Source organism: Manis javanica, chromosome 8 (genome assembly GCF_040802235.1).
Source record: "Manis javanica isolate MJ-LG chromosome 8, MJ_LKY, whole genome shotgun sequence".
Classification (NCBI taxonomy): domain Eukaryota; kingdom Metazoa; phylum Chordata; class Mammalia; order Pholidota; family Manidae; genus Manis; species Manis javanica.
In genome coordinates, this window is record NC_133163.1 from 671,512 (window position 1) to 688,663 (window position 17,152).

General features: G+C 54.3%; 1 long non-coding RNA gene across 1 annotated transcript; it reads right to left on the bottom strand.

The window, feature by feature from the left end:
- Positions 1–1,510: 1,510 nt before the first annotated feature.
- Positions 1,511–14,206, bottom strand: LOC118967121 (uncharacterized). The gene is made up of 3 exons (XR_012133606.1): positions 11,826–14,206; positions 8,806–9,061; positions 1,511–7,785 (listed from the first exon to the last, which is right to left on the bottom strand). It is a non-coding gene; the product is annotated as an uncharacterized lncRNA (long non-coding RNA).
- Between the last annotated feature and the right edge of the window lie 2,946 nt (positions 14,207–17,152).

The window sequence follows — 17,152 nt, forward strand, 5'->3', positions numbered from 1 at the left end:
GAAAACACATGACCATCTCCACTGATACAGAAAAAAAATATTTGACAAAATCCAAAACACTTACATGATTTAACAAAAAAACACTCAACAAACCAGGAAAAGGAGCCTATCTCAACATAACAGAAGTCATGCATGACAAAACCACAGGGAACACCACAGCCGAGGGTGAGAGCCTGGAAGCGTTTCCTCTGAGATGGGGAACAAAGCAAGCATGTTCGTCTTCACCACTTCCATTCAACTCAGTCCTGGAAGTTGTAGCCAGAGAAATTGGGCTAGAAAGATAAATAAGAGGCAACCAAATTTGAAAGGAAGAAGTAAAATTATCTGTTTTCAGGTGATACAATCTTATATGTAGAAAACCCTAAGGTGAATGGATAAAGAAGAGGTGGTACATATACACTGTGGAATATCATTCAGCCATAAGAAGAAAACAAACCCTACCATTTGCAACAACATGGATGGAGCTGGAGGACATTATGCTCAGTGAAGTAAGCCAGGCGGAGAAAGGCAAGGACCAAATGATTCCCTCATTTGTGGAGTATAACAACGAAGCAAAACTGAAGGAACAAAACAGCAGCAGAATCACAGGCAGGGTCCCACCCCCGGCCCTCCCCTTGCCAGACCCAAGTGGACCGCAGGCTGTGCCCACCCACACAGATCTCAAAGGCAGCCGCGGTTCCAGCCCGGGAGCCCCTCCCTTCTTCCTGGAGCTCTTCCCTGTCCTCTCCGCCTCTTCCTTTGGGCACTAACCCCGTGAAGAAGCCGTGACTGCCCGGGGTGTCCTGCTTTGCTGGAGCCTGGTCAGGGGCCCCTCGCACCCTCAGATGCTGGCCCTCACGGCCGCGGCTCCCCAGCAAAGGGCACAGCCCCCAGCCCCCGCAGCTCCCCCCAGACGAGGAGGGCAGCCAGGGACGGTGCTGAGGGGGCTGAGAGGCACGCAGGCACGGGGAGCAGGGCCTAGCCTGGGCGCTGGGTGGGGAGGCATCCATACGGGCCATGCCTCAAAGCCACTCGCTGTTCTGTGTGTACTAGTCCACGCAGGCCACCTGGCCAGCTCACCGGGGTGCCCTCCCACCCGACGTCTGACCTGAAGTCCAGGCTGGGCAGGCCTGGGTCCCGGGGCCTCTCTCCTCTGTGCACAGCTGTCGGCCCCGTGGGCTCACTCAGCCTTCCCCCGTGCCTGTCTGCATCCCCATCTCCTCTTCTTATGGGGACTCCAGCCACCCTGGACCTCGCTGTAATTTAATCACCTCTTTGAAGACCCGTCTCAAGTGCAGTCACGTTCTGAGCTCCTGTGGGTGAGGGTATCAGGAATTGGATTTGGGGGCACAGCTTAGTACAAAGAGGCAAGTCAGGTTCTAGAACATGGCTCAGGTTGGGGTGCCATCAAAGGCCAGGCCAGGTGGGGCACAGAGGAGAGATTGTTACAGAAAATATTGTTACAGAAAATACTGGAAAACCTGGACTGGATCACTGACAGAAGAACCATGTGGCACTTGGAGGTCTTGGGGTGCTGAGGTTTATTTCACACCTGCAGCTCAGAGGGGAGTCATCTCCCGAGGTCTGAGCCCTGCGCACAAACAAGCAGAGGAATTTATGTTATTTTGATACGTCGCATGTGAGCATGTGCAGGGCAAAGGAGGGGCCTGGAGGAGGGGAGGGGGGAGCTGGGGGGGCTTTGCCAACTGGAGGAAAAAAGCGGTCTGCTGACCTTGATGGGTGTGTCGAATATTTTCCTTACCACTCCCCCCTCTGATGCCCCTTTAAACACTTCGTTTTAGGGGCATCATCATTTTGATTTATGATAGGGTTAGAATGGCTTGTATTTATACTTTTAATTGCTTTGAGCTAGGATCTTTTTCCTTGTGACTTTTTCATTAAAGACCTGAGTGTTCTTTGTGAAGAACACAAATGATTATGTTTTTATGCATTTGTCTGTACGGGCCTTGTGTGTACAGGTTGAAATGAGCCCTTCAGACTCTTGATTAGCCTGTGCTTACCAAAAAATACCCAGTAATTTCTAGTCCTAATTTATTTTTATGCAGGTGAGCATTACACTCAGGCTGGCTTATCTGAGTGTGAGAGGACAGGTGCTGAAGGTGTAGGGCCACTGAGGGCAGCTCCCTTGGGTGGTGACCATGCACTTTATAACTTCTGTACAGTTAAACATTCTAGAGAGGTACTTTGGAAATGCAGGCTGAGAATTAAGTTCAACTAGGAGAGACAGGTAAGCACAGCAAAACAACTTAACAGTTACACAATAGACAATAGAAAGGGCAACTTTTTGAGGAACAGTTTAGTCAGAGGGGGCAGCAGCAGTAGAGAGTTTAATGCCCAGGATGAGAGATTCCATTCTGGCGAGGGCCAGGATCCACAGCATGCAGGTGTCCATTAGTCAGAGGGTGATCGTCAGATGCGGAGGTGGAGAGGATCTGGAGGTCTGGCTGGGCTTTCTACTGATGTATCTTTGTCCCGTCTGGAGTATGGACACTTCTTACCCTGGAATGATGGACCCACGGAGTGATGACTGTAACTTTGGGGGCAGTAGGAGTGGTTAGAACAACAATGTGGTGCCCAGTCCACTGAGGTTTGAGGGGATCTCTTTCAATTTTTGACTCAGACTGTCACCAGCCTCGAAGGAATGTACTGGGGTCCCCAAGGAAATCAGAGCTCTTTCTATGGTATATTGCTGCAGCTGATTTAGGGTGGCTCTTAAGGCTTGGAGCTGGTCTCTTACTCTCTTATTTCCTATCTGGTATAGGTTCCCTGGAGGTTCCTAGACACGGAGGAGGGTGTCTACACACTAATTCAAAAGGGGGAAGGCCTTGAGTCCCAGGTGTGCAGCAAGCATGCAGGAGAGCCGGGGGCAGTAGGTCCGGCCACGGGAGGCCAGTTTCTTGGCAAAACTTAGTTAGGGTTCCTTTGAGGGTGTGATTTATTCACTCCACTTTCCCTGAACTTTGTGGCCTGTATGCACTGTGGAGTTTCCAGCTAATGTTGAGAGATTTCAGTTAAAATCTCTTCTGCATCTGCTACAAAGGCAGGTTAGTACTGCTCTTTAAGGAGGGCTTCTAGTGAGTTTCCCTTAGGTGGGTGAGCTGATGGTGTTCGCTGACTAGATGCCTTCTAGTTGCAGTTGGGACAAAGATGTGTCTGTCAGGCAGCATCCAACATTTTTTTTTTATTTAGGCAGGCTCCTTCAGCCGTGGCCCAGTCCTTCTCTTTTTCAGTGTACCCGGGTGGAGGGGCCTCCATGGGGGTGCTGGGCCATGGTGAGGGAAGGAGCTTTTTCTGTATTCATTGGCCACTGTTTTAGCTGCCTTATCTGCCAGCTGGTTCCCTGTGTTATAGGGTTGTTTCCTTTTTGGTGTTCTTTGCAATGCAGAGTTGCTACTTTTTCTGGGAGCCAGACAGCCTTGAGGAGTTTAGTATTGTGCCAGCTGAGAATTGGAGAGGAATTGGTGTCCCTGTGTGTTGAAGAGGGACACATCAGTATGGGGGACCTTGACATTTATTTTTTTGTCCCAGAGTAAGTTTATCTGCCTTTTTAATGACTAGAACTGTGGCTGCCAGTGTCCTGAGGCAGGGTGGCCATCCTGCCTCAAGCGGGTTTAGTTCATTTCTTTTCTCTGACAGGTATGCAACTGGCCGCTGCCAGAGCCTAACAGTTTATGTGAGAACTTCAAGGGCTACAGTTTTTATGTATGAAGAGACTGAAGGGCTTTCTTGTATCTGGCAGGCCTGGGGCTGGTGCCTGTTCTGAAGCAGCCTTATTTCCAGGAAGGCGGCTCTTGCCTCTTCTGTCTAGACAGGGGGTTCTTGGCATGGACCCCCAGGAGGCTGTAGAGGGATTTTGCCATTGCAGAGAATCTGGGAATCCAGATTTTTCAGAACCCACTGACTCCCAGTAAGTCTCGTAAGCCTTTCTTCATCTGGGGCTGAGGTGAGGAGATGATGACCTTGTTCCTCTCTGGCCCTAGTGCCCTCGCTCCCTGGGTGAGGAGGAAGCCCAAGTACCAGACATGCTGCTGGCAGATTTGTGCTTCTTTTTATCCTGAATCCTGTGTTATAGGGTTGTTTCCTTTTTGGTGTTCTTTGCAATGCAGACTTGCAAGACAGGAGGTGCAGGAGGGCTTTTGTGCCTTTTGCACAATTTTCCTTGGTGTCACTGGCAGGGAGGAGATCTTGTACAAACTACAGGAGGGCACAGCATGTAGATTCCCTCAGAAAGCTGGCAAGGTCTGCTGCCAATGCCTCTCCATAGAGACTGGGTGAGTTCTTGAACCCTTGTGTAAGCCGCATCCATGTTAACTGCACCTGCCACACTATATCTGGTTCAGTCCATTTGAAGGCAAACAAGAGCTGGCTTTGGGGGGCCAGCCAGAGATGGAAAAAAGCATCTTTTAAGTCCAGGCAAGTGAACCATTTGGCAGATCCTGGGATCTGGCTGAGGAGGCTGTACAGATTTGGGACCACCACGTGTAAAAGAACAGTCACTCTGTTGATGGCTCACAGGTCTTGAACAGGCGGTGGCCTCCTCCTGGCCTCCTGACCGGTTAGAATGCCTGCCTCTCTGAGTCTGGTCGGGAGCTCCTGGATGCCTGCCCTCGCCTCTTGTGCTGGGGTCACTGCTGCTGTCTTTGTGGCTGAGCCCCTGGAGTTAATTCTACAGTGACAGGGGCTCAGTTATGAGCAAGTCCAGGTGGGCTGCCTTCAGCCCATACTGAGGGGAAGCAGCTCTGACTTCAGGTGGGCTACTTGAGGGGCCTGGGCCCAGAACAGCCTCCTCTCCTCTTCCCTGTCTGTGATTATTGCCAGGGTGAGGAACCCTGGCTCCTCTTGGCCTTGGTTTGGTTTGAGCCTGGTGCGTCCAGTCGGTTCAGAAGTTGTTTGGGCTCCGAGCTTAGAGAGTATGTCTCAGCTGAGGAGGGGAACTGGGCACTCGGGCAGGTAGGGAAACATGTCGGGCTTTGGGCCTCCAACCTCACGTTGGTGGGCCAGGCAGAAGTGCTGCTGGATGGCCTGTGTCCCAGAGGCTCCGAGGATAGTTGCAGCCCTTCCACTGAAGGGGCTACAGGGAGGGTGACCATAGAGTGTTCTGCCCCTGGGTCAGCCATTAAAGTCATCTGCTGTCCCCCCACTTTCATCCTGACCGTGGGCTCCTGAGCCGAGAGTGAGAGAGCCCATCCCTGTCACACTGGGTGTGTCCCTGCCGGGCCCCTGAGCCTTTGCCACGGGGGGCTCCTCCCGGCAGTGACCAGGCTCCAGGGCTTTGCCTCACTGGGGCCTTTGTTCTCCCAGTGCCCCTTCCCTTCCCAGTAAGCGCCCTGGTCCCTGGCTGGGGGGTCCTAGGCCTCCCCCCTCCTGGCTGCTGGCTTTTCTCTGCCTTTTGCTCATCTCTCTTTCTCTAAGGGAAGCTGCCATGAGGGTGGCCTTTTTCTTCATTTTCCCCTCAGCCTCTCTGTCAGCCTCAACTTCTCTGTTTAGATATACTTTGCTGGCAATTTTAATGAGCTGAGTGATATTCATCCCACTGAAGCCCTCAAGTTTTTGAAGTTTTCCTCTCATGTCTGGGGCAGCTTGAGCTATGAGTGAGGTGCTGACCATTTGTGGGCTGCCTGGTGACTCAGGCCTGAAGGGGGTGTCGATGCGGTGAGCATCACACAGTCTCTCATAATAGTGCCCAGAAGACTCTCCTGGTTGTTGAGTGACCTAAGATACCTTGGTCGTGTTCATAGGCTTTTTGGACCAGCTTTGATTCCCTGGAGGAGGGCGTCCTGATGTCAGCGGGTCTGGTGCTGTCCCCTTGCGGGTGGGGAAGTGCCACTCAGGGCGCTCCTCAGGCACACTGATTTCAGCCCATGCACCCCTATCAGGGATCCCGGCGGCTTCATCTCTTCCATTGCGAACAGGGTGCAGAGAAGCTGTTGTCAGCCTTTCCAGGTTGGCCAATGTGTCTGGAAGAGGGATTTCATGAGATCAACCAGGGCCTGTGGCTGTCCAGATGGGGAGTTGTGTGTAAGATTGAGGAGGTCAGCCGTGGGGAACGGCTGATAGTGAAGCGTGGACCGTCCGGGCTGGATGGTCCCATCCTCGTCACGTCGGTCAGGCTCCCATGTCTCTCGCACCAGTATCTGAATGGTGCCTGCTCCTGGCTGAGGGCACAGTCTGGCTGCTGGTCCAGGGCAGGGTGGGCCTACTGTTTCTGGAGGTGGCAGGGAGGCTGTGTTGGATCTGCCTAAATGAGAACGCTGCCCCAATTCACTCACGGAAGGCGTCTCTTGATGCAACAAGCAAGAGGACTTTATTCAGGAGCCAGCTAGCTGGGTCCAAGTGTCAGCCCGACGCAGCGGGTTTCAACAAGGACCCCGAGCACTCAAAGCCAAGGGTTTATATAGCATTTTCAAAGCACTTAACTCATAGTAATTTTCTACACCTGTACATTATTTTTGCAAGTCATACATCCTGGGGTTAAGCAAGAGCAAGATAAGACCACTCCTCAATCGTCAGGGCGGTTCCGCACGATAAGCTTGGTATGTAGGATTAGCTGACCAAGGTTAGCTGACCAAGGGTCACAGCTGCCCACCACCCGGTGTTCATGATCAGCTTGTTTTTCAAGGCCTTACCCAGTTCCAGTTTTTCTTTCTAAGTCACATACTCAGAAAATGGCTTTTAGGCCCTCAAGATGGCTTATGCTAACCTATTTCTATTCTTACAGCTGATGGGGGCAGGGTATCCGGGACCGGGTGCTGGGTGCTGACAGTCTTGGGGGTGCATATGGTGGGGACAATATTGCCTCTTCCTCTGGGTCACCAGCAAGAATGTTCGGAGGCTCAGGTTTCTGTTGATTCTTTGTGGGCTGCTTTGTTGTGACGACTAAGGCCCTACCCTGCCCCGGCCTCTTGCAAGCAAACCGCACCCAAGGGGGAGGGTCTGGGCAACTCCTAACGGGGAGTCAGTGTATGGGAACTGGTCGGGATGACCTGGGTCTCTAGGGATGACCCGCCAGGCTCAGCAGATTGTTGGGACATCTAGGGCTCCTTCTGGAGGCCTCCTGACCCTGAAGGTGGGCAATACAGATTCACACAGGGTTTTCAACCTGCCAGGAGTTAATCTGACAGTGTAGTTTTTCTAAAAATCCCTTCCCAAAATTCTTGATCATGGTGTTGAGAACTGTGGGTTTGCTGTGCCCTGACCACATGACATTTCCATGGATGGTGCCGTGACAACAGACAAGGGAGGGGTGCCTCCTATAGAGAGGAGACCAGTCAGATTCCCGACCATTCACGCTCCTCTGAGACTTTGTTTGGTCAGCCTTGACTAAGGCACACCCGTAGAAGTCCCGGGCCAGGTCAGCTGAATCTAAATCACTGATATGCCATGATGGCCAATGTGAATGCGGATTGGGGCCAATGCAGATTCCGTAGCACAGGCCTAGGAATCATAGACTCCATGCGGACTGAATGACTTCAGCTGCCCAGCACATGCACTCACACACACTCACACACACACACGCACACACACACACACACACACACACACACACACACACAGACCAGATTTTAAACACTCCCTCCCTGGGAATGTCTACCTGTGAGACTTCTAATAAGTCACTGGGAGGTGATCAGGCTCCCCTTCCACCCCAATGGGTGGGACTGGCTGGTTCAGGGGCCCCGGGGCCTTACCGGATTCGACATCAGAACAAGGTCCTCACCTGCCAAGCCTCCTCGAGTCCTACGGGAAGAGAGGAGCGGGGCCGGCCCAGGGTGACGGGGTGGAAGCCTGCTGGGAGATCAGATGGGGTGTGCCTTCTCCACTGAGATCTGCTGTTCCATCACCGCCCCACCATTGCCCCAAACCAGTGGCAACAATGGGCCAGTGCGGTTGCGTTTCCAGGTCAGGGAACCAAATGTTACGGAAAATATTGTTACAGAAAATACTGGAAAACCTGGACTGGATCACTGATGGAAGAACCAAGCGGCACTCGGAGGTCCTGGAGTGCTGAGGTTTATTTCACACTGACGGGCCCAGAGGGGAGTCATCCCCGGGGTCTGAGCCCTGGGCACAAGCAAGCACAGGGCAAAAGAGGAGAGGAGGAGGGAGCTGGGGGGGCTTTGCCAACTGGAGGAAAAAAGCGGTTTGCTAACCTTGACGGCTGGGTTGAATATATCCCTTATCACTACCACGTGCAGGAAACTCAAACCAGCATAAAGGTAACAGGAGCCACATCTGACCTGCCTGCAACGCTTGACTCTCCAGTTTTTGGTCAGGGTTCCCCAGAGTAACAGAGCCAACAGAGATAGAGAGAGAGACGGACAGATGGACAGACAGATAGAAAGGAAAGACTTGTACATATGGAGGGATAAATAAATAGATGGGTGGATATCTAGACAGACAGATGTTTGATAGATACATAGAGAAAGAGATAGGTGGATAGATAGGTAGGTAGGTAGATTGATAGATAGATGACAGATAGATAGATAGATAGATAGATAGATAGATAGATAGATAGATAACCAGAAAGGTGGCTGGATAGATGAATAGATAGAGAGATAGGTAGATGGATGGATGGATGGATGGATGGATAGGTGGGTGGGTGAATGGATGGATGAATAGATAAAGAAAGACATGGATGGATGGACAGAATGACAGATAGATAGATGAAGTGATAGATATCAAGGCTAATAGATCTATCTATAGACAGCTGAGTGAGGCAGACGTGGCCTGGCCACAGGAAGTGTAGATCCGGGGCAAAGGCAGACACAGAGTAAATCATTCCATAAACATGAAGGGCCATGTGATCACCTTCTGCGTGGAAAGCGTCAGGGGCTGAGAGGCCAGGTGCCAGGAGAGCCCCACCTTGGGGCCAGGGAAATCTCCCTGCGGAGTCACCCTGAAGCCAAGCCCTGGCAGGGATGGCCTGTCCCACCATCACGTACACAGGCAGGCAGGCATTCCCAGGACGTATACAGAACTGTGGATCACTTGGAAAATCCAAACAGCTCAGTAGAGAAACAGGCAACGGAAGTGAACAGATGACTCCCAAAAGATGTCCGAACATCTGCAAAACAAGCGAAAATACAGTGAGACACAATCGTTACAAGAAAATGGAAACAAGAGCACATGGGAGAAAGCAGCTCTGGTTCCAGTAGTGGCAGAGCCCTGGGCCAGTCTAGCCTGTGTGACAGCAACGAGCTCTGGGTGAGCTGGTGCCCACGGCGATGCGGAGGCACCGGAGACCAACCACAAGCAGCGGGTGTGGAGCCGAGTCCCTGGGAAGTCGGTCCGATGCAGTCTGGGCATCGGGTGCAACGGGAGCGCAGGCAGACTGCAGCCATCCTGGCCCAAGGGCTCAGACGGAGGGGTACAGGGCTGCATTCCAAGGGCGGATTTCAGAAAGGGGAGCCACAGAGAGGGAACCCCAGAATCTGCATGCAGATGCTACTCCAATCCTCAGATGATCCCCTGATTGTTCTTGTGTAATGGAAACCCCAAAGGGCCAGGCAAAAAGAACCAGCTAACAGGTTCAAAGAACTGAGGGCATGTCAGCTACTGCCGCCCACAGGCACACAGGTTGTGGAGCATGAGTCTGTCGGGCTAACTGCCTCCTGACATATGAACCGACACCTTTGTGAGGGGGGTTCAGAACCAATTCTTCCATCCACAACACCAGGTAGACGTTTAAAAGTTACTAAATATGAAGAGAAAAAAGAAAAGGAGACCCATAGTCTCTCAATACAAAGCAGTCAGTGGAGATCAGCTGAGACAAGGCCCCAATTCTCAAAGATACTGAAGCAGCTGCTTCAAGTTTGTTCAGACACTTAGAGTAAAACATGTTTATGATGAGCGACTAGACTGGAGAGAATCTCTACGGAAATATCTCAGCGATTCACAAGAACCACACGGAAATTCAATTCTGAATCAAAGTACAATTCTGAAATTGTTCTAAGGCACTTGAAGAACTTAACAGTAGATTTGAGAAATCGTAAGTGAGGTCAGAAAACTTAGATGTAACAACATATAGATGCTCTGTTTAGATTCATAGAGATACATAATAGATGTGATACATAGCTTTACATAACACATATGTTTTATATGTAATATATATTCTGTACATCATAATGATTCTTTTGATTCCTAAACAAAGAAGACATTCAATGTCCCACAGGACACTATGAAACATTAGAAAGTATGTCAAATCGGAGTCCCAGGAGACAAGGGCCAGTGTTGGGGCAGAAAAAGTCTCTGCAAAGTAAAAACTGAAAATTTTCCACTGTCGTGAAAATCTAACTTTACAGATTCAAGGAGCTTAGTTCCTAACAATAAATGTGATGTGCGACGCCGATAAAAAGCAGAGATGAAGAGGACACCTCGAACGCAGGCAGAGATGTGACACACACAGGGAACAAATCACCTCCGGCTTCTCACTGAAAGAAGAGTGGTCAGAAAACAGTAGAAGGCATCTTTCAAGTGTTGAAGATGGGTTCAACCAAGAACTCTATGTCCAGGGAAATATCTTTCAAAAATGAACATTCAATAGACTTTTTCACATACACAAAAGCCAAGAGAGTGTGGTGCCAGGACACCTGCCATAATGGAAAGGCAGTAGGAAATTAGACTGGAACATTAAAAATACATTACTAACACAAAAGAGTGTTGAAAGAGGGAATAAGGCTGCAGAAAGCACAGTTGGTGGATAACGTGAGAGGCGCTCCCCCAAGATCTGGTCTGAGGGAAGAGGCCACCGTGGCTGTGAGGCCGGCTTCGCGGCGGGTGTGGCATCAGATCAGAGCCACAGCCAGCCTGTTGTTCACGAACAAAGAAAACCAGAAAAATGAATACGCATGGTACATAACAAGAGTAAATATTTTCACAAAAATCGTGTTTCGGGTAGAGATATATGTGCATACATATATACAAAGAATATATGTGTATTGGACTACAACATAAAAAGTTTTTAGAAGGGTTGGGGTCAAAACAGTTTGAGAAACACTCATTTAACATCAGCGGAGGTACTAGTTCTATGCGACAAGGGAAAAATAGCTGTTGAGATTGAAATGGAAGATGCAAAAATGTCATTATTCACAAATGATATGACCGCTTACAAGCAAGGCCCGCCAGAACCTGCGGACAAGCTGTTAGAACTAACGGGAAAATCAGCAGGACGTCCAGATGCAAGACCAGCTGACCGCAGCGGTCCCGCTCCTGCGGGCCGGCCAAAGCCTGGTTGGAAAATGCAAGACAAACAAGGCCCACCTCACAACGACGTAAGGGACCTTGTGGGAAAGGTCAAACCCACTGAAGGACGTCAGACAATCTGAACACACGGAGAGGGGCCCGAGTCAAGGGCGGGGGCGCCGGGGTCTGTCCCCTGGACCGAGGAGGACGACGGGAACTCCCAACCACAGCGCCAGCTGGGTTCGCGCGGCTGTTAGAGTCTGAGATCCACCTACAGCTCGGACAGCGTTGAAACATAAGCACGAAGGATGAGGATTTTAGGGAGGCAGGTCCCCCGGGTGTGGGCGTCCACCCGGAACTGCCAGGAAGAGGACGGCACTCGTGCACACGTGGACACAGCCCAGCCCCAGGAGAGGGCCCAGCACAGAGCAAGTGTGGGAGCCCCGTCAGGTGATGGGAAAGTGGAGTTCTAGGGGGAAAGTAGGTTTCCAATTTCCAATGAACCGCTCCTGGGTCTCTCCATGGCACCCTGTGCAAGGGGAGTGGTGGTCGTGGTGGGATCAGACACTGCGACAGGAGCCAGCTCAGGGGCAGAGCGGACAGGCCGCCTTGTGCCCACCTGCCCAGCCCACCCTGTTATCACCCACCTGAGCAACGGGGCACACATCCGAGCCCAGGGCAGCTCCCAGCCTGCTCCATGGCCCTGTTGGTCCAGGCCCTCCCTGCCCCCAGGAGGCCCCTCTGCCGGCCCCACCTCCTGGTGCCAGGCCTGTTTACTGTGACGGGACGTCAGATGCTGTGTAGATGACTGCAGTGACTATGACCACAATGAGACCGCCCATCGCAGTAACAGGGCTGACTCCGCAGAGCCCTCGCACCACCTGCACACCCAGGGCCCGCCTGTGAACCCACGGCAGCACCCACCCCTATAGTCTGTGGCAGCGAGGCTGCAGGCAGCTCCCCAAGCTGGAGGTCTCCTGGACGGAGACCCAGAGCTGACTCTTTCCAAAGTACAAGGCAGAAATCACAGGCTGCTGGGGACTGGCCATGTCCAGTGTGGCCAGGGAGGAGTGTAGGGACAGGAACAGAGCTTGGGTGCAGTTCAGGGGGCAGTGCTGGGGTCAGTGCTGGTGGGCAGTGCAGGGGTCAGAGCTGAGAGGCAGTGTTGGGGAACAGTGCTGAAAGGGAGTAGTGCTGGGGGTTTAGTGGAGGAACCACAGGCCCGAAGCCACAGAGCCAGGATTCATCATCCAGGGACCATGCTCAGGGTGTGTCTCAGCCCCGACAGGCCATGGGGCTGCCCCGTGTCCCCAGAGACCGTGAGCACAGAAGCCCCCGTCTGGGCTCCACAGGCCTCAGGAAAGTGAAGCCCTCAGCCTTCTGTCAGTTCCCCACCCAGGGGCTCCATCAGCACCCCCTCCACCGTGGAGAAACAGAGGCAAGGAGCAGGCCCCTCAGCCAGGCAGAGAGGGGGCTGGGCACCCAGTTGGCAGCCCCGAGCCCTGCGATTCCCAGGGAAGCACCTGCCTCAGCCTCTTCTTCCAAGGCCCCGACTGGGACAGGGCGCCAGCTGTGGGGCGTGTCCTCCCCCTTGGGGACAGGCCATATTGCCCAGGCCTCTGTCACTGTGGGTACGGGTACAGCTGGACCACAGTGACACTGCTGATGCTCAAAACCAGCCGGTCCACCAGGACTGGGCGCCGTCCCCACACGCCACCCTCCCAGACATCCTGGGGAACTCAGCGTGGCTCTGCCCAGAGAGCCAGGTGGGGACCCTGCAGGCTGAGAGCTCCCCCAACCAGGGCCCCCATGCTCTCTGGGGACCCTGAGACAAGTCAGAGGCCCTCGGGTGGGGAGGGCAGGGAGCTCCATCACGGGGCACCTGCTGCACTGTTTCCGGTGGCGACCGCACAGGAGGCTGGCAGCTCCCCACACATCAGGGCCTGGGCCGCCCGCCCAGCCTACCCTCCCCCGGGCCCCGGGGTGTGTCCCATTTCCAAGCTCCTCAGCGGGGTGTGTGTCCATGGGGCCCTAGGGTGTGCCCATTCCCCACCCCTCCCCTCAGAGAGGACATTCTGCACAGGAGCCCCTCACAGCAGAACAACCCACACGGTGGCTCAGAGGGACCCCAAAGCCCCTCTGTGAAACCTCTGCCCCCCTGCCGTGGGGGATCCCTCCTGCGGCCTCTGCAGCAGCTCCTGCAGACAGGATGGACCCAACACATCACGGACACTGGCCAGGCTGGGCAGCAGGGCGCAGGCTGCATCTCAGATTCAGGACAGCCGTGCTCTGCACCTGGGAGGAGGGCACCTCTCTGCCCACAGGGAGGGCTGGGAACAGCTGGCCTCTGCCTCAGAGCCCACCCACCCAGGGGGCCCATCCTGACACCAGACCAGCTCCAAGCACCCTCAGAAACCACAGGCACTGGGTGCTCAGGTGAGGCATCTAGTACAGGGGGAACCCCACCCTTCCATCGGAGAGGGATGCTGAGCCCTCAGCAGGCCAGGAGGTTTCTGGTCCTGCCTGAACCACAGTGGTATACGGCAGCTGGTCCCACAGTGACACTTTTCAGGATAGAAAGACCCACCCCCAAGTGGGACCCCTAGAGGGGACACTGGACCTGAGCCACCATGCAACCTGCCCAACTAGCACATGCCCACATGCCCTCACCTGCATCGTCGGGGCGACAGTGATGCCTGATGAGGGGCTCTGAGCCAGGAGATGCCCTTCCGGAAACACACCCAGGCAGGATGCAAAGCAGCATCCCTGCCCGGGGACCTTGACGGAATTCGTACCAGCCTGAGGCACCGTGGGTATAACTACGGATGGGGATCACAGTGACTCAGGCTCGGTGTAAAACCTGCCCAGGGCCATCCAGGCGCAGGCAGGCTGAGACACAGAAGCCCACAGCTTCTGGTCCAGCCCCACCCAGCAGGACCCTGGCCCGGAAGCCCACCCCCGGAGGCCTCCAGGTCACGGATGCAGCTGGTGGATGCTGAGCCGCCCTGCGTCACTGTGGGTGTGCTGGGAGCTACCACAGCAGGAAAGGTCGTGGCTAAAACCATCCCTGCGGGCTCTGGGGGCCCAGCCCCAGCCCGAGGTCAGAGAGGGGAGCCCAGCTCCCAGCCAGGCACTGTTCACTGACTCCCCGGGGACGCCAGCAGCCCAGCTGCTTCCCAGAGCCCATTCAGTGATGAGGACAGATGGCTGGGCTGTCAGTAGTCCAGGCCCTGACCTCGCCCTCCTGCTCAGCTCCAGGGTCCTTGGCTAGAGCTGACCTGGAGGCCAGGGCCCCTCAGGGGGACAGGAGCACCCCATGCCCGCCACTCCTGCGCTGGGGCCAGGGCCGCAAGCATGACCTCCGCACCTGATCCAGAGCCAATGCCAGGGGCACAGACACCCACCCCATGGCCCCGGGACTAGAGGCTGGCACCCAAAGGCCCCCGAGCACTGCTGGCCCCGCACGTCCACCAGGACCACAGGCCCCCTGTCCTCTGCCCCTAGCCCAGGGCCAGCCGGGGTGCGAGCTCGCAGGGGGCAGGCTTGGAGAGCACCACATGGGCCAGAGCTCAGCCAGGCCTCAGGCCCCTTTCAGAAAGCCTGGGTGGGCAGCCAGCACACAAGGGGTCAGGCAGGGACGGGCCACCCGGGGCAGAGCCCTGGCTGTGAGCGAGTGGTGCCCCTGCCCTCACCTGCAGCTGCACCCACTGCCCGCCCCACAGACATAGCCACCCAAGCAGCCTCCTCCCTGGAGCCCCCATCACACAGCCCTTCCCAGGCCCTCAAGGCTCCCTGTCCCAGCTCTGGGGGTTCGGCCACACCAGGCAGCCACATCCACACCCCAGAATGCCCAGCCCACCAGGGAGCTCTACATGACAGGCACATACCAACTGGCTCCCACCCACCCACCCACCCATAAGCCCGGGCCTATCTCCAGAGGGCCTGGTGCCCCACATGGACGGAGGGCTCAAGGTGGCACTCACGGGGCTCCTCTCCTGGGCAGAGGTGCCTCCAACCTGGGTCCCAGAGAGACAGTGCTGGTAACAGGGGGAGCAGTGGGCCTGAAGGACAGCCGAAACCCCCGGGCACCCTGCTCTCCCGTGGTGTGCCTGGCGCTGTGTGGAGACTCCCCCACACCACTGCCCACACGCAGGAAGCAGAGAAGCTCCAGGCCAGTTCAGGGTCTCTGAGCCCCTCTTGCCTCCCCTCCTGCATGGCCCCAACCCTCTGGTCCAGCACCAGGCTTAACACATGTGACTCAAAACACAATTGCAGACATTTCCCAACGTTCCGAGGCAGTAGAACGCCCGGGAGCAGTCAGGCCCTTATGGTCGCAGTTACTGGACCGCAGAACACTCTGGGTGACCAAGGAGAGCAGGTCATTTAGAAGACGGGGTCCATCTGCCCAGATTTCTCAAAAAAAGCTTATCAATGCCTATAAAACGCACAGGAGAGAAAATATGATCCAAAAATATTATGCTCACTAAATATATCTTCCACATGCGTGACCTTGGGGGACGGCCCCTTGAGTCCGTCCTCATTGAGGAAACGTATAGAGAGAGGAAACATCCTAGTGTTTAGCTGTCGGAAAATATACTTTCATTTTCAATATTCTATATTACACATATTAAATGTATATAGATATGAATATATACATACATACACACATTTGTCCAATACATATACTACACACTATTGAATATAAAATCATTTGTCTGAATGAGGATGAATTTTATACAACCAACGCAAAATTGGAAAAATACATAACCATTTAAAGTAAGCCTTAGAGCCTGCACCGCAGGGCACATACGGTGTGTGGATCAGCACGGGTTCCCTGGTGCGCACGAGGCGCATGTCCTTCGCCCTCGTTGGCTGCGTTGGGGTGAGGAGGCATCTCATAGGGTCCAGAGCAAACATGGGCAGCAGTGTGAGTGCAGCAGAGCTGCGATGCCAAAGAGGAGCGCGGATGACACACCAAAAATGTGCTTAGTTTACCCCAAAGCTCCAGGAAAAGATGCAGACGGGAGAGAATGTTGGGCAGGACTATGGACAGTGGCACTGTGGTACACAGAGAGCTCAGGGGACCCACAGAGGACACTGCTGTCCCCAGGGCCATTGCATCTGAGCCCATCTGTGCTGCATTCCTTGGAAACCACGAGGAAGATGTGCAGAGGAGGCTCAGGGCCCTGGACTCTCTGCGGCAGCAGCTGCCAGGGCGTGGGGGCTGGCCCAGATGGGGTGCTCATGTCCGCCACCCCAGGATGCAAACTGCCCCAGTGATGAGCAGCTGCACAGGCCACCCCCCGGGTGCAGAGCAGGGCCCAGGAAGGAGAGAGCACGGGCGGGGTCCCGGGGACAGAGGGTCGCGGTGCAGACATCCAGCTCCCACCCGCATCTCAGGCTCTGCCTTCCAGACACACCTCCACACAGTACTGCCCTCACCTTCCAGGATCCGTGTAAAGCAAAACATAGAATATTTTTTGTAACTCGGGACTTCCTCTTTCAGCAAGCCCAGGGAAACTTGTATCACCCACAGAATCCAGTATATACATAAAGGACAACCTGACATCTGGCAGACACCACCCGGGAGGAAGGGTCAGATTGCGTAGGAATAGTGGGGACAAGCCCCGCGCAGGGGTGCCAGCACAGATTGACTTTCTGAGAGTGACAACCTCTCCGTAGACTCCTACAGCTTCACCCCTGGTTTACACCAACCAGCGTGGGGGCTGGGATGCACATGCAGCCCAGGGAAGCCACCTGTGGTCAGCGTGGTTCGCAGAGGATGCACAGGGCCTGAAGTGCCACCGCTGGCACGCACAGTCTCTGCCAGTGAGCCGGAGACCACGAGGCTTCTGAACCCATCCCAAGGAAATGCCTACAGATAGCAGGTCCAGAGTTTAATTCATGAAGCCACGAGTGACAGCTCTGAACTGGGGCAGTACTGATGATTTTAAACAGCAGCCACACAATGTAC